The sequence below is a fragment of the Chenopodium album genome, chromosome 2 (genome assembly GCF_948465745.1).
Source record: "Chenopodium album chromosome 2, dcCheAlbu1.1, whole genome shotgun sequence".
NCBI lineage: Eukaryota > Viridiplantae > Streptophyta > Magnoliopsida > Caryophyllales > Amaranthaceae > Chenopodium > Chenopodium album.
The window spans coordinates 16,040,157-16,058,645 of NC_137835.1; the positions used below are offsets into that span (position 1 = coordinate 16,040,157).

The window sequence follows — 18,489 nt, forward strand, 5'->3', positions numbered from 1 at the left end:
TTGTCCTTCCATTGAGGACAATTCTTCACAAGGTGTCCCTTCTCACCACACTTAAAGCATCCTGTTGCAGAGAAGTTGTTAGATTTTTTATTTGATGCATTATTAAACTTACCCCTGATGAATTTTCCCTTCTGGTTTCTGAAACTTCTTTCAAACCTTCTAGCCATCATTCCTATCTCATCATCCTCATCTTCGACTGTTCCCTTTAGAGCAATTCCTTTTGCTGGTACCTTCTCTGACTTAGATCCAACCAGCATTTCATGGGTCATGAGGGAGCCTATCAACTGTTCAACTGAAAGAATTGAAAGATCCTTTGCTTCATAAATGGCTGTAACCTTGGGAGTCCATTCACCTGTCAAACTTCTCAAAATCTTTCTAACAAGATCTTCATCAGTAAAGCTTTTACCAAGAGATTTTAAATCATTTACAATAGTCATGAATCTACCAAAACAAGTATTAATATCTTCATCCTTAAACATATTAAAAGATTCATATTTTGACATAAGTAAATCAATTTTAGACCTCTTTACCTCACTGGTACCCTCAAAGGCAAGTTCAAGGGTATCCCAGATCTCCTTGGCAGTGGTGCATGCTGAGATCCTGTTTGTCTCATTCTCAGCAATGGCCTGTTGCAGTATCGACATAGCCTTAGCATTTTTCTCCAGCTTTTTGTAATCAGTGGAGATGTATTCATCTTCAGTCTTTGGGACTAGCTTCCCTTCTGGATCAGACTTCTCAATGGTCAAGGGACCATTCTTAACAACCAACCAGCATTCATAATCAATGCCAATGATGATGTTCTTGATTCTGTTCTTCCACCATGCATAGTTCTTCCCATTGAACTTTGGTGTCTTGTTGTCATATCCCATAGCATTCATTTCCTGAGTACTCATGATCTACTTCTCTAGGTGTTACCCTTACAAGAAGCCGAGGCTCTGATACCAATTGAAAGTGCAGCTGGTACTCAAGAAGGGGGGGGTTGAATTGAGTACAGGGCAGTGTTAATAATTATTGGATTTTCTTCTCTATTTATGTAGGGGGACCAGGTGATGAACTGGTCCTGCAGCGGAAACAGAAAATTCAATAAATAATCAACACAAAGATTTAACGAGGTTCAGCTCAACTCTGAGCCTACGTCCTCCACTACCCTAATTACTTTTATTAATCAACTCTGAAAAACAAAAGCAATTACAAATGATCACACTCGTGATCCCCACACCTAACTCTAGGTGTCACTTCGCACTTGAACTCACAAGCACTTGCACTCACACTCGTAAATGCTACCCAATCACTAACCTCTTAGTGATTCAATACAAACCCTTTGTTTCCCTTTAAATGCTTCCACTCAAAGCTTACAAGAGATAATTACAAAACAATCCTTACTGTGTGCATAAATAGTTTGTAAGAGATGAACTAACTATTTCCCTTAGAGTGTATTTCGAGCTTTCAAAGATAGAGAAGTTTTTCAGAAAAGCTCACTCGAAATTCTGATCGAGTTTATGCTTTTATAAGGTTGGGAGATGAATTCTTTCGTGATCTTTTCAGATCATAACTTAGGTAAATAGAATATCTTTTATTTTGTAAATAAGAGATATTCTAAGATATTATTCTACTTTCCATAAATGGGTAGAATAATATATTCTAAGTTATATGCGAAATAATTCATCTCCAACTCTGCATAAACTGAACCAATTAGTTTAGTAAATATTCTCTAAGGATAGGAAATATATATTCAGAGAATATTTACTGAACTAATGTCCAGGTTCATGAAACAAGCTACGAAGCAGCTGTTTCCTAACCTGTTAGTGTCCTAGAGATCAGGTCAACTTTTCCTGATCTCTACAACACTAAATATTCTAAGTAAGGGATACAGATAGCTTACGTACAAACATCCATGCACACTTAACATTATAAAGACTACAAAGATTAACTATCCTAATCTGAGAGACTTCATAATCTTCAAGTCTTGACGGCCTTCCTTGATAGAACATTCTGATACATATTTCTTGAATGCTTTGATTCAAAAGGGCTTCATATTGCCTCAAGTACTTGGGATAGCTGTTCCTGTTCAAAATGTCAATTGATATGATATAAAACCAACAAGAACCAGCTAGTCAGCTGTTTGTCATCACTCAAAACCTTAAGTGACTCAACACCTTTTAATTTTCAAACTTATTATGTATTTACTTGATAAATGGTTATACTTTGCACTTATATTTATAGTATTCTAAATCAAATAATATTGTTTCCATGATTGGTAAAGGAAATCTTTGAGTATGGTTCTCAAAGAAAAGTACAGCATTTCTAAAATAGAATTTTCATAAATGACTTTTATAACAAAGTCCGAAAGGACGGTTGGACATCATGTATTCAAAATACTAGGTATTTTTGATAAAACATGAAGTATTGAGTTGCAAACTCAAATTGTCAATATTGACAACCAACATATCTTTTCGCTTAATACATAGATGAGTAGGACTCATTGATGTAGTAATTCAAGCGTGAGTTAAAGGAAAAGATGGAACTTTGTTTTACGGCGCATTAGATGCTTAATTATGCCTAACAAAGTATAAAAGTCAAAGACTCTTAAAGAAATGGTTCTTAAAAGATTATGAGATAAAGTATGATAAGAAATATAGGAAACGAGGAACAAAGAAAAGGAATGAGATTCCATTTTACTAAAGAATTCATGTTATTAAAGTTAACTTAGCAATTCATTATCTTCACAAAGTATCGGGTACTGCTTGAGTGTTCCACTTTGAAAGTAACCTCAAACTATTGAAGATAAGCTAAGTTATTGACTTACAAGTTAAGAATGAAGCAAGTGGTGCTACATCAGTTGTAAGGTCGTATGCTTTGTTTAAAGACCTTTAAGCTAAGGCTGGAACAAATAAATGGTTATTGTGTTCCATAATCAGCAATTGATCCGTTTACACACGGAAAGACTCACATTCAAAGTAAAAGCAACAGTTGCGAATTTATTTGAATTGCATGGTTATCCAAGCGTTGAGTCAAGAATGCTTGATTATAAACAAACATTTCCCTAACATGATAAACTCATTAAGTTCAAGTCATGGGCATGATTTGCGTTCCAAACATCTTTAGCAATGTCACATCGAAAAGAACGTACTCAAGGCTCTATTAGATAGGCTCTTGATAGTTGATAGATTCGGAATCGTTCTAAGACAAGCAAGTCTTACTTGTTGAAACCGACAAAGTAAAGAGCTATTGTTCTTGGTATAGACAATTGACTCTAAAAGCTAAAGAGGATTCATTTACTTCAACGTCTCACAAAGAATTTGAAAGAATATGGCTATATTCATCCAACGTAAACAAACTTGACCTTGAATAGTTCAAGAGTTCAGTGAAGTACAGAATCGACTTGGCAAGATATCAAAACATCTAGATTAGACCGAGCGATGTTTGCTTGAGCCAAGCGTGACCATCACAAAGTTATGAAATTAAATTTTCATAAATAACTCCACAAAGAACATAGTGTGACTTCACGGAGACCTCGATGCCATTTAAAAATGACTCGAACAATGATGGATCACATCCCTTCCTATAAATTTCTTAAGATTTGCACGAAGGACTAATGTTACACTAAACAAAATGCCGAAGCTAAGAAAGGACGCCATATTCAGTTATGGATAGAATTATCTTCTAAATGTCTTTTCAAGTATATGTCTAAAACTCTTAGCCACAGTGCGAGTTCATTGGCTCAGTGGGAGCTAAGTGACTCAGTGGGAGTTCACCAGCTTAGCAAGAGCTAGGTGGTTGAGTGGGAGCTTAATGGCTCATTAAAGGCTAATATAGCTCAAGTGGGAGCTAAGTATTTGTTTCATCACAACGAACTTTTACCCAAAGACAATATACATGTCTCTTTGTAAGCATTCAAGTGAGACCATGGGCATTACCTCCACAACCTAATTGAGAACATAGTGTTTGTTGCTCTAAGTGGTGTCTTTCTAGAAAGTAACACGTTTCCAAAACGACAAGTGGGAGGAAAATGAACTCGATGACAATCGAGCTTAGCAACAAACTAGAACTGAGAATCTCGGAAGACCTTAAAAGGGCTTCGTGAGAATGCTTGATCAAGAATACTCAAAAGGACTTTAAAAGTGCCTTAAAAGAAAATTCATTACTCACAAAACTTTTGAAAAGTTGGAGTAAGATCAATATAATAAAAGGGCTTTGGAAGCGCCTTGAAACTCAGTGGTTGATGCAATTGCCCCGTATAGTTATAGAATTCACCAAAGGATTGGATTGAATCCTATAAATTTCTATTAAGTTAGAAATAAACCTAAGACTTACAAGCATACTATTTACTTTTAGATAGTAAAGGAATAATGTCTTGTAACATAGCTACGAAAAATCCAAATTCCGAATAATGGTTAGAGGCCATAAAAAAAATCCGAGATAGACTCCATATTTGAAAATCATGTTTGAAACTTGATTAATCTGCATAAAGGGTGAAAGACCCATCGATTGCAAATAAGTTTTCAAGGAGAAAACTAACAAATGTGGAAATGTATATGCATACATAGCTTGATTGGATGAAAAGGATACAATTAAATTCACGGAGTTGATTTTAATAAAAACCTATTCACCAATTGGAATGCTAAAGTCTTTTCGTGATTGTTTTAGCAAAATTGCTCATATGAAATATGGCAAAATAGATACCAAAACCGCCTTCCCAAAATAGGATTTTGGAAGTGACTATGGAATAGTCTAAGGGTTTTGAAAATCTAAATAATGCTAGATTTGAAAGTAAGCTTAAGGAATCCGTCATGGGATTAAAGGAAGCATTGTATATAGGAATTGGAACCTGTTTTCTCATGAAGTTAATAAAAGGATTGACTCATGGAGCAACATAGAAAATCTTATGAATAAGAAGTTTAGTGGGAGCAAAAGTAAATTATATAAAGGTCCAATAAGAAGTCTATTAACTATGTTGTGAAATAACTATCACATGCTAAATGCTTAGATTTGAAAGTATTTTTGACAATGGACCAAACAAAAGACGATACTTAGTACGTATTGGGTATTAAGTTCTATTGTATAGACTTGATAAAATGTTTGAACGTGTAATGGAGTTTACCGTGTTAAACATGAATTGAAGGACTTTGAAAGACTTTCGACCCATATGTATAAAACAAAGTAAATGTTTGAACTAAGTATAAACTAGGCTAAATACTAAGTTAAACATGAAAGACTCTAATAGAGACTTTCAACCATATCACATAGCAAACAATTTAGCAAAGACTCTGTGAAACTGAATGAGCTAAAATGACAAATTGATGGAATAAGATTGAGAATTACTCTGCAATTTAATCCATCATGTATGCTGTGATATGGAATCGTCGCACGACTTACTTGCTTAGAGCATGTGAAGTATGTATGTAGTACCAATCAGCCTGAATCTAAGTAATAGATCGTTAGATTATAGCCAAGAACATCTAAAGTACTTGGATAAGTAACTGGATGAGTTCTTGACTTGTGTAAACAAATAAAATTTGAGAATTAATGTTGCAAGCACAAACCTTAACAAGGATTAGATCCTTAACAAGGAAGTCGTTTATAAGCACGAGCTAACAATAAGTCCTGGCTTGAGAATGGTAACATGGACGTGCATCCATGTTTAATGTGCATGAATTTAAAGAAAATTTCCATGATCACAAGTGATTAGGGTATCCCAAATCATTGTGATCCGTTTGGAATGAAACCCAAGCAAAACATCATCAGGAAGTCTACTAAAATATATGTTGAGAACATTGTTGCCTTAATGGCGGTAATAAAGAAGATGTTCTATGGAAAGTTCGTTGTTGAACGTTAATGATTGTAGGTTGTCAAGTTGAAAGTATCAATCATGAAAATGAGTGGGAGCCATCACTTGGACAATAAATCCTAAATCACATATAATCCATGACACTCTCAAATTTTATCATCTTATTATGAAAGTGATCAGTAATGAAGATGCTAAGATTAGCAAAGTAGTTATAACTAAACCTATGCAATAAGTGAACGACAACATTCACAATTGCATGAAAGAAATCAAGCATATTAGATATGGGTGTGATTTCTATAGATGTTTTATAAAGAGTGATACTCTTAAAACATTCGGAAAAACCATTTATCATAAGATGAACCATTCAGGTTTTGGAGTAATTTAAAATTTCATGCAATTTTTATCACTCCGTTTGCTATTTAATTATGGTTTAGAATTAAATAATGAGTCCATTCGATTCTTGGTTCAAAATAGGGTATCAAGACCAGTCTTGGTAAGGAAACACCTATTAAGTGAACGTTAAATATTATAATCGAAAATTATCTCTAATCGAGGTCATTTAAACGATGGGCGATTAATGACCAATTGAGATTAGTGTGTAGTCTGATTTATAGCACCGTTTCTTGTGCTACAAGGACATGAATGTCATAAATCATTTGCACAGGTATTGGTTTAGAACCATACTGGATCGACCTATGAGAATACTTTAAGAGATTAAAAATCGTCATAAGTATACTTCTCATTATGGATATCGGAACCTATTTCCTCGACCATGAGTATTGTGAGTTCTTTTGTTTGAGTACTAGTCCGCTTTGATGTTGTCAAACGTCTGCCGTAATAGGGGATTATAACGACAACACTCGGGCGGCTAGGTCCTTTCATTAAGAGGAGCTACATTACAAGACTGGGAATGTCCCCCTACTAAAATAAGGAAGATGTCTTTGTTGTATACAAGGCCTCTCGTAGAGCGAGACTGTAATAATGCATGGTCGTGCTCGGATGAATTTTAGAAATCATCTGTTTATTGACAGTCGGACTCGAAATCGAGAAACACTTCTGGACGTAATAAGGATGACGAAATAATCTAACCTTATAGTTCATGAAGAGACATTAAGCGACATAGGAAAAAGGTTGTACACTAAATGCGCACTTGTCCGGAAGGACAAGTGGGAGATTGAAAGGAATGGTGTCCTTCGAACAAGTGTACTATTCCGTTAGTGGGTTCAGAATTATTAGAGCTAATATATTCAGTAAGGTCAAGTGATCGGAATGCCTGGGTGGAGGCCGCTTCCAATCAGTAATATTAATGCATAATTAATATCACGGCTTAATCTTGACTGAACCCTTCGGGTCACACCCAAGCAACTAACGAACCGAAGCGACGAATTAATTATGAATTAATTAATAATTCAACCGAGTAATTAATATTTAGGCGTCGGGAATTCGAGCTTAGAGCGTCAAAACCGAACGTCGGAAGTCGAGTCGAAAAATGGTAAAAGAAGAGACATGAAAATAATAATAAATCAACAAAGACAAAAATACCCCTAGCATCGGAACACCGAGTGCTAGGGGGTATATCCGAGCTAGTATCCCGCACCTAGTGCGTGGCGTGCTGGCATGCTGCAGCTAGCAGCCCACACTAGGTGTGCGGCATGCTAGCAGCAACTCTCGGCAGCAGCAGCCCGCACGCAAGTGCATGGGTGCTGGCCGAGAGAATGCGAGCAGCAGCCCGCATTTGTGTTGCGGGGATGGCTGGGCCAAGAGAAGGGCAACAGAAAAATTGGAAGCCCACTTGGGTGCCTTGGTGCCCAAGTGGGAGTTGCCAAGTGGCGCAAGGTGAGGGAGAGAGTGGGGAGCAAGTTTGGTCCCCCCCTCCTCCAAATGGTCCTCACCTAACCTCTCACATGAGCTTGCCACTTGTTGATTTATTATTAGTTTGATTATTGATTTTATTTTAGCTTTAAAAATAAAATGGAAAAATCAAATTCTCCCACATTGATGGGAGAGCTTTTCACTCTCTTATTTTTCCTATAAATACCCAAGTTGGGGTATTGGAAAAATTACTTGAGTGAGAGTTGGAAAAGGCATCACCATTGTGAAAACCTTTGAACTCACTAATCACTCGGGTTTTGGTCGGGCCTTGCTAACTCCAAGGAATTGGACCGTTTTCGGTGGTCGAGTTGTGGGTGGACTATCGTCGGAGGCCGTCGTATTTTCGAGGCTAGCTTTCGAAGTAAGAGCCCCTTCCGTTTGGGCGAAGCACGCTCCAAATGTAATCATCTTATCTTAATCTCGTGATTAATTTATTTATGTTTATGGTTTTATTTATTGCGAGTGCGGTCTTGGTTTTGGGTTTGTTTTCGCGGTGAGTTAGACTCACTTAACCCCAACAGAGTTATGGAATATCTTCCACCAGGCAAGAAAGCATTGGGCTATAGATGGGTGTACAAGATCAAGTATAGGTCAGATGGTAGCATTGAGAGGTTGAAGGCTCGATTGGTGGTCTTTGGCAATCATCAGGTAGAAGGAATAGATTATGATGAGACTTTTGCCCAAGTGGCAAAAATGGTTACAATACGGGCTTTCCTTGCTATTGCGGCTTCAAAGAACTGGGAGTTACATCAGATGGATGTGCATAATGCATTCTTGCATGGCGACCTTGACGAAGAACTATACATGAAGCTTCCTCCCGGTTTTCATTCCAATTAACCTGGTATGGGTGTCGTTTAAAAAATCCCTTTATGGTTTAAAACAGGCACCACGTTTTTGGTTTGCAAAATTGGTCGCTGCTTTAAAAAGGTACGGATTTCTGCACTCCTATTCTGATTACTCTCTCTTCACTTACACTAAGGGGGATGTGCAATTGAATGTGTTAATATATGTTGATGACTTGATTATTTCGGGTAATGATTCCGCTGCAATTAAGTTGTTTAAGGGATATCTCAGTTCGTGCTTTCATATGAAAGATCTTGGTGTTATGAAATTTTTTCTTGGTATTGAGGTTGCTCGTAGCTCTGCAAGGCTATTTCTTTCGCAACGAAAATATACGATGGACATTGTCACCGACGCAGGGCTGCTTGGTAGTCCTGCATTTTCCCCAATCGAGCAGAACATCCAACTTGGACGTGTATCTAGGACAGTTTTGCATGACCTCGCTCCGTATCGTCGGTTGGTAGGTCGTCTCATTTATCTAGCAGTGACTCGTCCAGACCTTACATATGTCGTGCATATATTGTCTCAATTTATGAATGTGCCATGGAAAGAGCATTGGGAGGGTGATTTGAGAGTCGTTCGATATATGAAGGGTACTCCGGGACAAGGTATTCTTCTCCGTTCAGATAGTGAGTTATCTTTGACTGGTTGGTGTGACTCAGATTGGGCAGCCTGTCCACTCACTCGGCGTAGTCTCACCGGTTGGTTAGTTTTTCTAGGACAGTCTCCGATTTCATGGAAGTCTAAAAAGCAGCCCACGTTTGCTAAATCGTCCTCCGGAGCAGAATATCACTCTATGTCAGCGGTTACTTGTGAATTGAAGTGGCTCAAAGGGTTGTTGTTGAGCTTGGGTGTGCATCATCCAAAGGATATTCCTCTTTATTGTGATGGTTAGTATGCGTTGATATTGCGCATAATTCGGTTTTTCATGAGCGTACAAAACACATCACGGTCGATTGTCGCTTTGTATGTGATGCTATTCGTGATGGTTTGATTGCACCCGCTAACATGTCGACTAGGGAAAAACTAGCCGATGTTTTTACAAAGGCATTGGGAAAGCAACAATTTGACTATTTACTTGGCAAGTTGGGCATTCTAGACTTACATGCTCTTACTTGAGGGGGGTATTAGGAGAGAATATTGGGGATATATGATATGTATATTATAGTTAGGAAAAGATCTTAGCATATTTTTCCTAATCGTATCTTTAGGAACTAGACTTGTATATATGCTTTGCCTTGGATGTGAATGAATACACAAGATTATTCTGCCTACCTTTACAGTGAAACTTTGGAATATTTTATATCTCACAAATAATACTCCAAAGTTGCACATAACATTTAACGGAGGTAGTATATAACAAATTATTCCGATCCATTTATGAAGATTTATGCGGAATTGATATAGATGTCAATGTTTCGACTACAATCAAATGAATTAGAAGGAAATCATCTTCACAATTTCAATAGAGTGATATATCCACCCGTTGAATGAAACAATAAGGGTATAAAAGAGGGAATGAACAAATGCTCAACATACAACGATTATAGCTTTGTCAGTTAAAGGAGTTTTTGTATGTACTTTGAATTTGTTAGATTCGTTTATCTTTTGTATATGTTGTATATTGAATTAAGTTTAGAATTACAAAATTCTAAAGTGGTGTATATATAACTAATGAGTGTATTTGAGAAACAATTCAATTAGATGTTTCCTAAATTGGTGTATGTATGATGTACCATTATTATATGATTTCAAAATTAGTGTGCAATACATTAAAGAAAAATGATATGTAATCCACCTAGGATTAATGGGTACCACGCATATAAGAATTTAAAAGTGAAAATATTTGGTTATATTAATCATACTTAAATTATAAGATTCAACATGTGATTTTGTCATGTATTATATGCAAACCATATAAAATAATCATTACATTACTTAATACTCATTATAAATAAATAAATAAATATCTTATATACATACATTAGGAAACAAGATTCCATCTATCTATCTATCTATTAACCTATACAAAAAGTGAATTCATCCATAACACTTGTCATTACCTTGTAAAAAATGTTCCTGCCATTTTGACTTTTTTTTTTTTTTTTTTTTTATGCAAAATCTAAAAGTAAACTATTTATACTTTATGATTTTTTTTTTCCAGTTTAACAATCATATTCCATATACACCCAAATATTTCTGAATATCTTTAATATACTTTATGTAGTATTTTGTAATATTACTAGATTAGGTCCCGTGCCACGGATTAGGTCCTGTGCCACACACGGTAATTATATTTTTAAAGAATAATATTAACTTTTAAATATAATTGGTTATTTTACAAAAATTTTAAAAAATTAAAAATGTACACACTACTCTGATGTGAATTCTAATCAACAGATGAACAACTATTTTTACTACGGAAAAAATATGAATATTCCCTTAAAGTAACTAAAATATGTCCCAAATTATGATAATATTTTCTACTATAATCATAAATAATGTTTGTGTGGAAAGGTATATCAATTCTTTTATATTTATAGTAATATCTTTGTTATTAAGTTATATACGAAATTATTTTTGTATTAGATTTTATATAATAATTAAATTTTGAAAAAAAAAACTAAGGACACACCAGAAGATGACACGTGTCATTGCTGGTGTGTCTTTTAGTATATAGTTATTGATTGATTGATTGTAAAAAATATTTAACAATTGTGCATTGCACGAGATTTTAACCTAGTATTTTAAGTATGGAAAAAAATAAATGTTAGTTACAACTAAAAAAACATATTTTATTAGTTTCATATACTAGGCTTGTTCAGTATCACTGTAGTTTTCATTAGTTTCTTGGTTTTTTGTTCTTAACGTCACATGAAATATGTCATATAAAGAATAAAAAATTAATCTTTCTTTTTGAAATCGTTTACACAGAAAATTGACTATAAAAAAAGTGAATACTATTTTTTCTAGTTTTGAGCTTTTGGTTTTTTTTTTTAAAAAAAAAAGAAACAATAACGAATGGACCTCATTTTTACGTTGTGTTTATATTGGAGATATTCTAGTGTATCTAGGATATTATTGTGATATTATTGTGAATATTTTAGGAAACATATCTTGTGAAAAGTTATGATAGAATATTTAGGGTATTATTATCCTAGTATTATATATACATGTGTTGTGGCCATTGCTATGAATGAGAAATACAGAAAGTATTATTGATGAATTGTGCTTAGTTTAACATGGTATCAAGAGCCTAGTTAAGGTCTAAAAATTTTCCTTTTATCATACGTTCAATTTTCATAATTGACGCTCGATTTCTTGTGAGTCTGTGAGCAGATTTTCTACGTCCATATTTTTTTTCTTACCTTCACTAAGTCGTGAGTGATGACGAGTGGTGTCGACTCTGGTGGTTACGGTGGAAAGACTAAGGTGGACATGACTTATCACCTAGGTTCGAGTGATGGACCCGGGAATACTATTACTCCGATACAACTTCGAGGTGAAAACTATGATGAGTGGGCGAGGGCTATTCGTACCTCATTGAAGGCTAAGCGCAAATATAGTTTTAATGATGGAAGTATCAAGAAACCAACGGATAGTGAGAAATTGGAGGATAGGGAAGCTATTCATTCAATGCTAGTCTCGTGGATTACAAATACGTTATGGACCCTTCGATACGGGCAACGATTGGAGAGTATGATAATGCTAAACTATTGTGGAACAATTTGAAAAACCAATTTTGTGTGGTTAGTGGCACTCGAATTTGTCAATTGAAGATGTCCTTGGGTGATTGCAAGCAAGGAAATTAAAGACCTATTTGGTAGTTGTGTATTTTGGTCGAATTGCCAAAATTTGGGATGAACTGAACACGTATATCTCCGTCCCTTCTTGTTCTTGTGGTGCATGTACGTGCAATATTATGGCTCAAGTTGAAAAATTGGGCAGTAAAACTTTGTTCATCATGTTTTTATTAGGTTAGACGATGCTTATGGCTCGATTAGGGGTCAATTGTTGGCTCAGGATCCTTTACTATTAGTTGATAAAGCTGATTCAAATTATTCAAGCCGAGCACCTAAATTAAAAGGAGGTGAGGTTCGTGAAAGTCCTATGGCTTTCAAACTCCAACATGACACCACTGCTAAACCACAACGATAAGCGGGTGGCTCTGACAAATTGTGCAACCATTGCAATCGTACAGGCCATGATGAGACGGACTGTTATCAACTAAACGGTTATCCACCTTGGTGGGGAGACCGCCCCCGTGGAGGTAAGGGTCGAGGTCGTGGTGACTCGGGCTCTAGTAAGGGGGGAGGTCGATCAGAGGGTCAAAGTGCAGCCGACCAATAGGTGTGCGCCAACAAGACTGTTGGGCAGTCAGCTTCTAACCCCACGCAAGGCGGAAGTACTACATCAATAATGGATGGGGCTGCTCTTGCAGGTTTTTCTCCTACTCAAATTTAGCAACTTATTGATCATTTGAACAATATGAAACCAAAACTACAGGGTAAGGATCAACTAGGTTGGATCGTTGATACTAGCGCATCCAACCATGTGACTTGTGACTTGACTTTGATGACAGATGTGGCTAATGTGCAACACTGTCAGGTTGGCCTTCCGGATGGGAAGAGTGCTAATGCATCTAAGATTGGCACTGTTACTTTACAAGCGGGATTGAAAATTAATAATGTCTTATTTGTGCCCTAATTGAATTGCAATTTGATTTCTGCAACTCAATTATGTGATGAATTGAATTGCACTCTGCAATTTACTAACAAAATTTGTGTTATACATGACCTAATGATGAGGAAGGTGATTAGAGCAAGTGAACGAGTGGATGGAATTTATTATTTTTGTTGTGTTCCTGAGGTGAAGGCTTTGAATATAGATGGTGTTTGGTCGACAGAGTTGTGGCATCAACGAATGGGACATCCGTCGGGAAAAGTATTACAACACCTTCTAGTTGTGAGTATTTCTAGTAGAAGTTTTAAACATAAATCTTGTGATGTATGCCCTAGAGCAAAAAAAACATAGGAGCAGTTTTCCCAATGGCAATAATAAGGCAAGTTGTATTTTTGAACTCATTCATGTAGATTTATGGGGACCTTACAAGATTCAATCGACTTGTGGCTCTCATTATTTCTTAACTATAGTAGATGATTTTTCAAGAGGAGTGTGGACGTATTTAATACGAAATAAATCTAAGGTTGAATACATGTTTCTCAATTTTATTGCTTTAGTGAAACAACAATTTGATCGTGAGATTAAAGTGGTTCGTAGTGATAATGGCACAGAATTTAACTCCTTGAAAAATTATTTTTTTGCTAATGGGATCATATTTGAGACCTCTTGTGGGTATGCCTCAACAAAATGAGCGTGTTGAATGGAAACATCAACATATTCTTTATGTAGATCGTGCCTTGCGGTTTCAAGCTAATTTACCTCGCAAGTTTGGGGAGGTATGTGTGCAAGCGACATGTTATTTAATCAATATAACTCCTTCTAGATTACTTGATTACAAAACTCCGATTAAGATCTTGTTTGGTAAACAACCCTTCTATGAATCCATTAAGGTGTTTGGGTGTTTGTGTTATGCTCACAATCAAAGAAGCAAGGGTGACAAGTTTTCTAGTAGGAGTAGAAAGTGCGTGTTTTTGGGATATCGTTTTGGGAAGAAAGGATGGAAGGCGTATGATTTGGAAACTAAGGAGAGTTTTGTCTCTCGTGATGTGCAATTCGTTGAGGATGAATTTCCTTTTCATAATCTTGATGTTGAACATAAAGGAACTTCCCCATATGTGCAAGTTTCGGAGTTTGTGGGGAGTGATGATGAAAGGAGGAGCGAGGTGGAGAGTGTGTGTGAGGGGCATGAAGAGCAGCCTCGGGCAGAGGAGACCGCAGGTGGCCTGTAGCTTGAAGAGCAGCGTCGCGGCCAGCCTGCGGCAGGGCCTGCCAGCGCCCAGCCAGCAGGTGCTGGTGCGACAAGCTGCAAGGAGCCTAGCACCACTGCCAGGGAGCTGGAATTCTAGTGGAAGCTGGGTCCCCACACCACAGCAGCGCGGAGGCAGCACCTTCAGAGGGGTCGAGTGAGGGTGCGCTTGAGGTGTCCGAGCAAGCTAACAATTTAGACACTATGGGTAAAGACAAGTGTTAAAGATTCCCTTCGGTCAAATTTTGTGATTATGTGACACACACCATTCGGAATAAAATTCCATCTCCCCCTCACCGGCGTTCATCTGCGACATCTTCCTCAGGCGTTGTTTATCCCATAACACATTTTGTTGATACTCACCGATTTTCTGTGTAACATAGAAAATACATTGCAGCAATTACAAGTAGCATTGAGCCAAAAAAATTTTAAAGAGGCAATGAAACATGAAGGTTGGAGAAAGGGAATGACCGATGAAATTTAAGCACTTGAAGAACAAGGCACCTGGGTTTTAGAGGATTTACCTCATGGTAAAAAGGCGCTAGGGAGTAAATGGGTTTACAAAGAGAAGTACGATGAGCATGGAAATCTTCAAAGATTGAAGGCTAGACTTGTGATATTTGGCCATCATCAGGTTGAAGGTCTAGATTACAACGAGACATTAGCTCCCGTGGCAAAGATGGTGACTGTTAAAACGTTCCTTGCAGTTGCAGCTGTGAAGAATTGGGAAGTTCATTAAATGGACGTTCATAATGCCTTTTTACATTGTGACAAGGTATACATGAGAATTCCTCCTGGTTTTAACAAAAATAATTCTGAAAAAGTGTGCAGAATGAAGAAGTCATTGTATGGCTTGAAGCAAGCTCCTCGTTGTTGGTTTGCAAAATTGGCAAAGGCTTTGAAAATTATGGCTTTAAACAGTCATACTATGATTATTCCCTTTTTACTCTGACGAGAGGGAAAATGCAGCTTAATGTGCTAGTCTATGTTGATGATCTGATTGTTCTAGGGAATGATAAATCTGCCATGTTGTCATTCAAAACATATTTAGGGAACTGTTTCAAGATTAAAGACTTGGGAGTTCTAAAGTATTTTTGGGGCTAGAGATAGCCCAAAACAAGCAGGGATTTTTCATTTTCCAAAGGAAGTATGCCTTGGATATTATTACAGAATCAGGGATGCTTGAAGCAAAACCCGCAAATTTTCCAATAGAGCAAAACCACAGGCAAAACCACAAGCTCTGGCGGATGGTGATTTTTTCACTGATGTGGAGAGGTATAGACGCCTTATAGGACTTCTGATCTATTTATATGTTACTAGGCCGGATTTGGCCTATTATGTGAATATTTTATCTCAATTTATGCAGAGCCTGAGGGTTGAGCATTGGGATGCAGCATTACGGGTTGTGAAGTATCTGAAGAAGAGTCCAGGTCAGGGAATACTATTGAGGTCTGATAGCGCTTTACAGTTAGAAGGGTGGTGTGACTCAGATTGGGAAAGTTGTCCGTCATCCCGGCGTTCCTTGACAGGTTGTTATGTGTTTCTTGGTCTGTCTCCTCTGTCATGGAAGACCAAAAATCAACCCATAATTAGCTAAAAGCTCCGCCGAAGCAGAATATAGATCGATGTCTGCGGTGACTTGTGAGCCGAAGTGGCTAATGCGGCTTTTGGATGACTTAGGTGTGCGACATGAGAGTGGCATGCACCTTTATTGTGACAGTCAATCAGCTTTGTACATTGCGCAAAACCCAGTTTTTCATGAGCGTACGAAGCAAATTGAAGCATATTGTCATTTTGTGTGAGATGCTATTATAGAAGGCCTTATCAAACCTTCATATGTGCCTAGACATTTTCACAAAGGCCTTGGGAAAAGTCAAATTTGACTTTTTACTACGCAAGTTGGGCATATATGATCCGTATGCTCCAACTTGAAGGGGGTATTAGAGATATTCTAGTGTATCTAGGATATTATTGTGAATATTTTAGGAAACATATCTTGTGAAAAGATATGATAGAACATTTAGGGTATTATTATCCTAGTATTATATATACATGTATTGTGGCCATTGTTATGAATGAGAATTACAGAAAGTATTATTGATGAATTGTACTTAGTTTAACAGTTTAAGAGCAAGCGATGATCATCTTGTTCTCATTAGCTTTGCTCTTGTAAAGGTTTTAATAGGCTTAGTAGTCCTTATTGCATTAGCTTAAACACTTTTAATTTACTAGGGCAGCCAACGCGCGCGTTGCGCGCGGAATGGCTAGTCTTTGCAACTTAATTTTACTTGTCTTGTATTTGGACTTCACATGGAGGAATAAAAGACCGGTAAAAGGAATATATTTCTATTGCTTAGGCATTGTTGTTTTGTAGTCCTCCTAAGTTGAATGTTACGTGTGAAATATCTCGTATATTGAAAAAAAAATCTTTATTTTTTTAATTTGTATATGGTGATTCTTTTAATTGGAATACTACGTAGAGTTACAGTAGAATATAATGCTTAGGTTTTTCAATGATAATGCAGAAAAGGAACAAATGTTAGAATTGTTGTTTGTTTATTTTTGCAGTGTTGATATTAGCATTACTTAATTGTGGTGGTACAATACGAAATAGAGAAAGAATCATCAATGATGAAACCGAAACGACCAGTTCCTAATCCACCACAGAGGCTAACAATATTAATCAATGAGTTCATTTCATCCATCACATAGGCTAACGATATTAATCAATGAGTTCATTTCTAATTTAAAAGTACAATCCTTCTAGATGAAACCGAAACAACCATTTCCTAAAGCAGCCATCCATATATATATATATATATATATATATATATATATATATATATATATATATATATATATATATATATATATATATATATATATATATATATATAAAGATAGTGTGGAGAGAGAAAGTTAAAGGCTTTCAACAAAAGCTCAAAGGTGTAAGGAAATATAAACGGGTAAGAACAATTTGAAGTTGGACTGTTGGAGTACAAAATTACAAATAGGGGTACAAAGGTAAAACACATTTTGAAGGGTAAATAGGGGTACAAAGCTAAAATAACATTTTAAAGGGTATGAAAGTCCGTGCACTATTCATAAGAGCAACTTTCTACTTTTTATAAGGTAGGGATGCATGCAAATTAAATTCTATATCAAAATATAATAATCCAAGACCCCATGTATACGTTATGCCGGGTCGTTACATATTGTCTTATTTTGAAGGCGTGTAGATATGTTTGACCATGTGTTCTGTTTATATATATACAAGATGCAAGAATCATCACCCCCATATAAATTTACAATCACTATAATAAATACTAGTTTGTGGCCGTGCGATATCCGAATTTTTTTTATTGAATTTTAAGATAAATGTTTAATTTATATATCAAATTTTAAAAAATTTTCATTGATACAAAATTAATTAGGATTTGATGTGCTTTTGTGACGATTAGTAGACATGTAATGACTAATAAAAATGTTGGTGGAAATGTTCAATTTAATACATTAAAAAAAAATTAAAAATTAACAAAAAAAAATAAATAAATAAAATAAATGTTTAATGCCTCTTCTTCCCTCCCCCCTTTAATTTGTTCATCTTTTGTAGGTTATTTATCCTTATTCATTGAACCTACATTATCATTTGCATATTTATTAATCTAGCTGTCGTCTTATAGAACCTGGTCGAATCTAGCGGTCAGATTTTGGCCTAAACAGACATATATATACTATGATGAGTCTATAACTTAAGAGTTTTGGACGAGATGAAACAAGCTTGAGACCTTGAGTGATGGTTAAGGGTTTCACAAAAACAGACAATAGTATGAAGCATACAAATAGTGATGAAGCTGAAGTTAAACAATAATGTATCAAAAACTCACAAGATCTAGAATCGATTCAGGGTCAGCGAAGATTCCTTGAAGTTGTCCTCTTCCATAAGATAATATCATTGGATCCATCACCCTAATTTAAGTTTTCAATTATTCAATAGAAAAACTAAATAATATATATATATATATATATATATATATATATATATATATATATATATATA

The 18,489-nt window shown here is 36.1% G+C and overlaps 1 pseudogene; it reads left to right on the forward strand.

The window, feature by feature from the left end:
* The first annotated feature begins 8,837 nt into the window (after positions 1 to 8,837).
* LOC145569391 (secreted RxLR effector protein 161 pseudogene) lies at positions 8,838 to 9,395 on the forward strand (annotated as a pseudogene).
* The last annotated feature ends 9,094 nt before the right edge of the window (positions 9,396 to 18,489 follow it).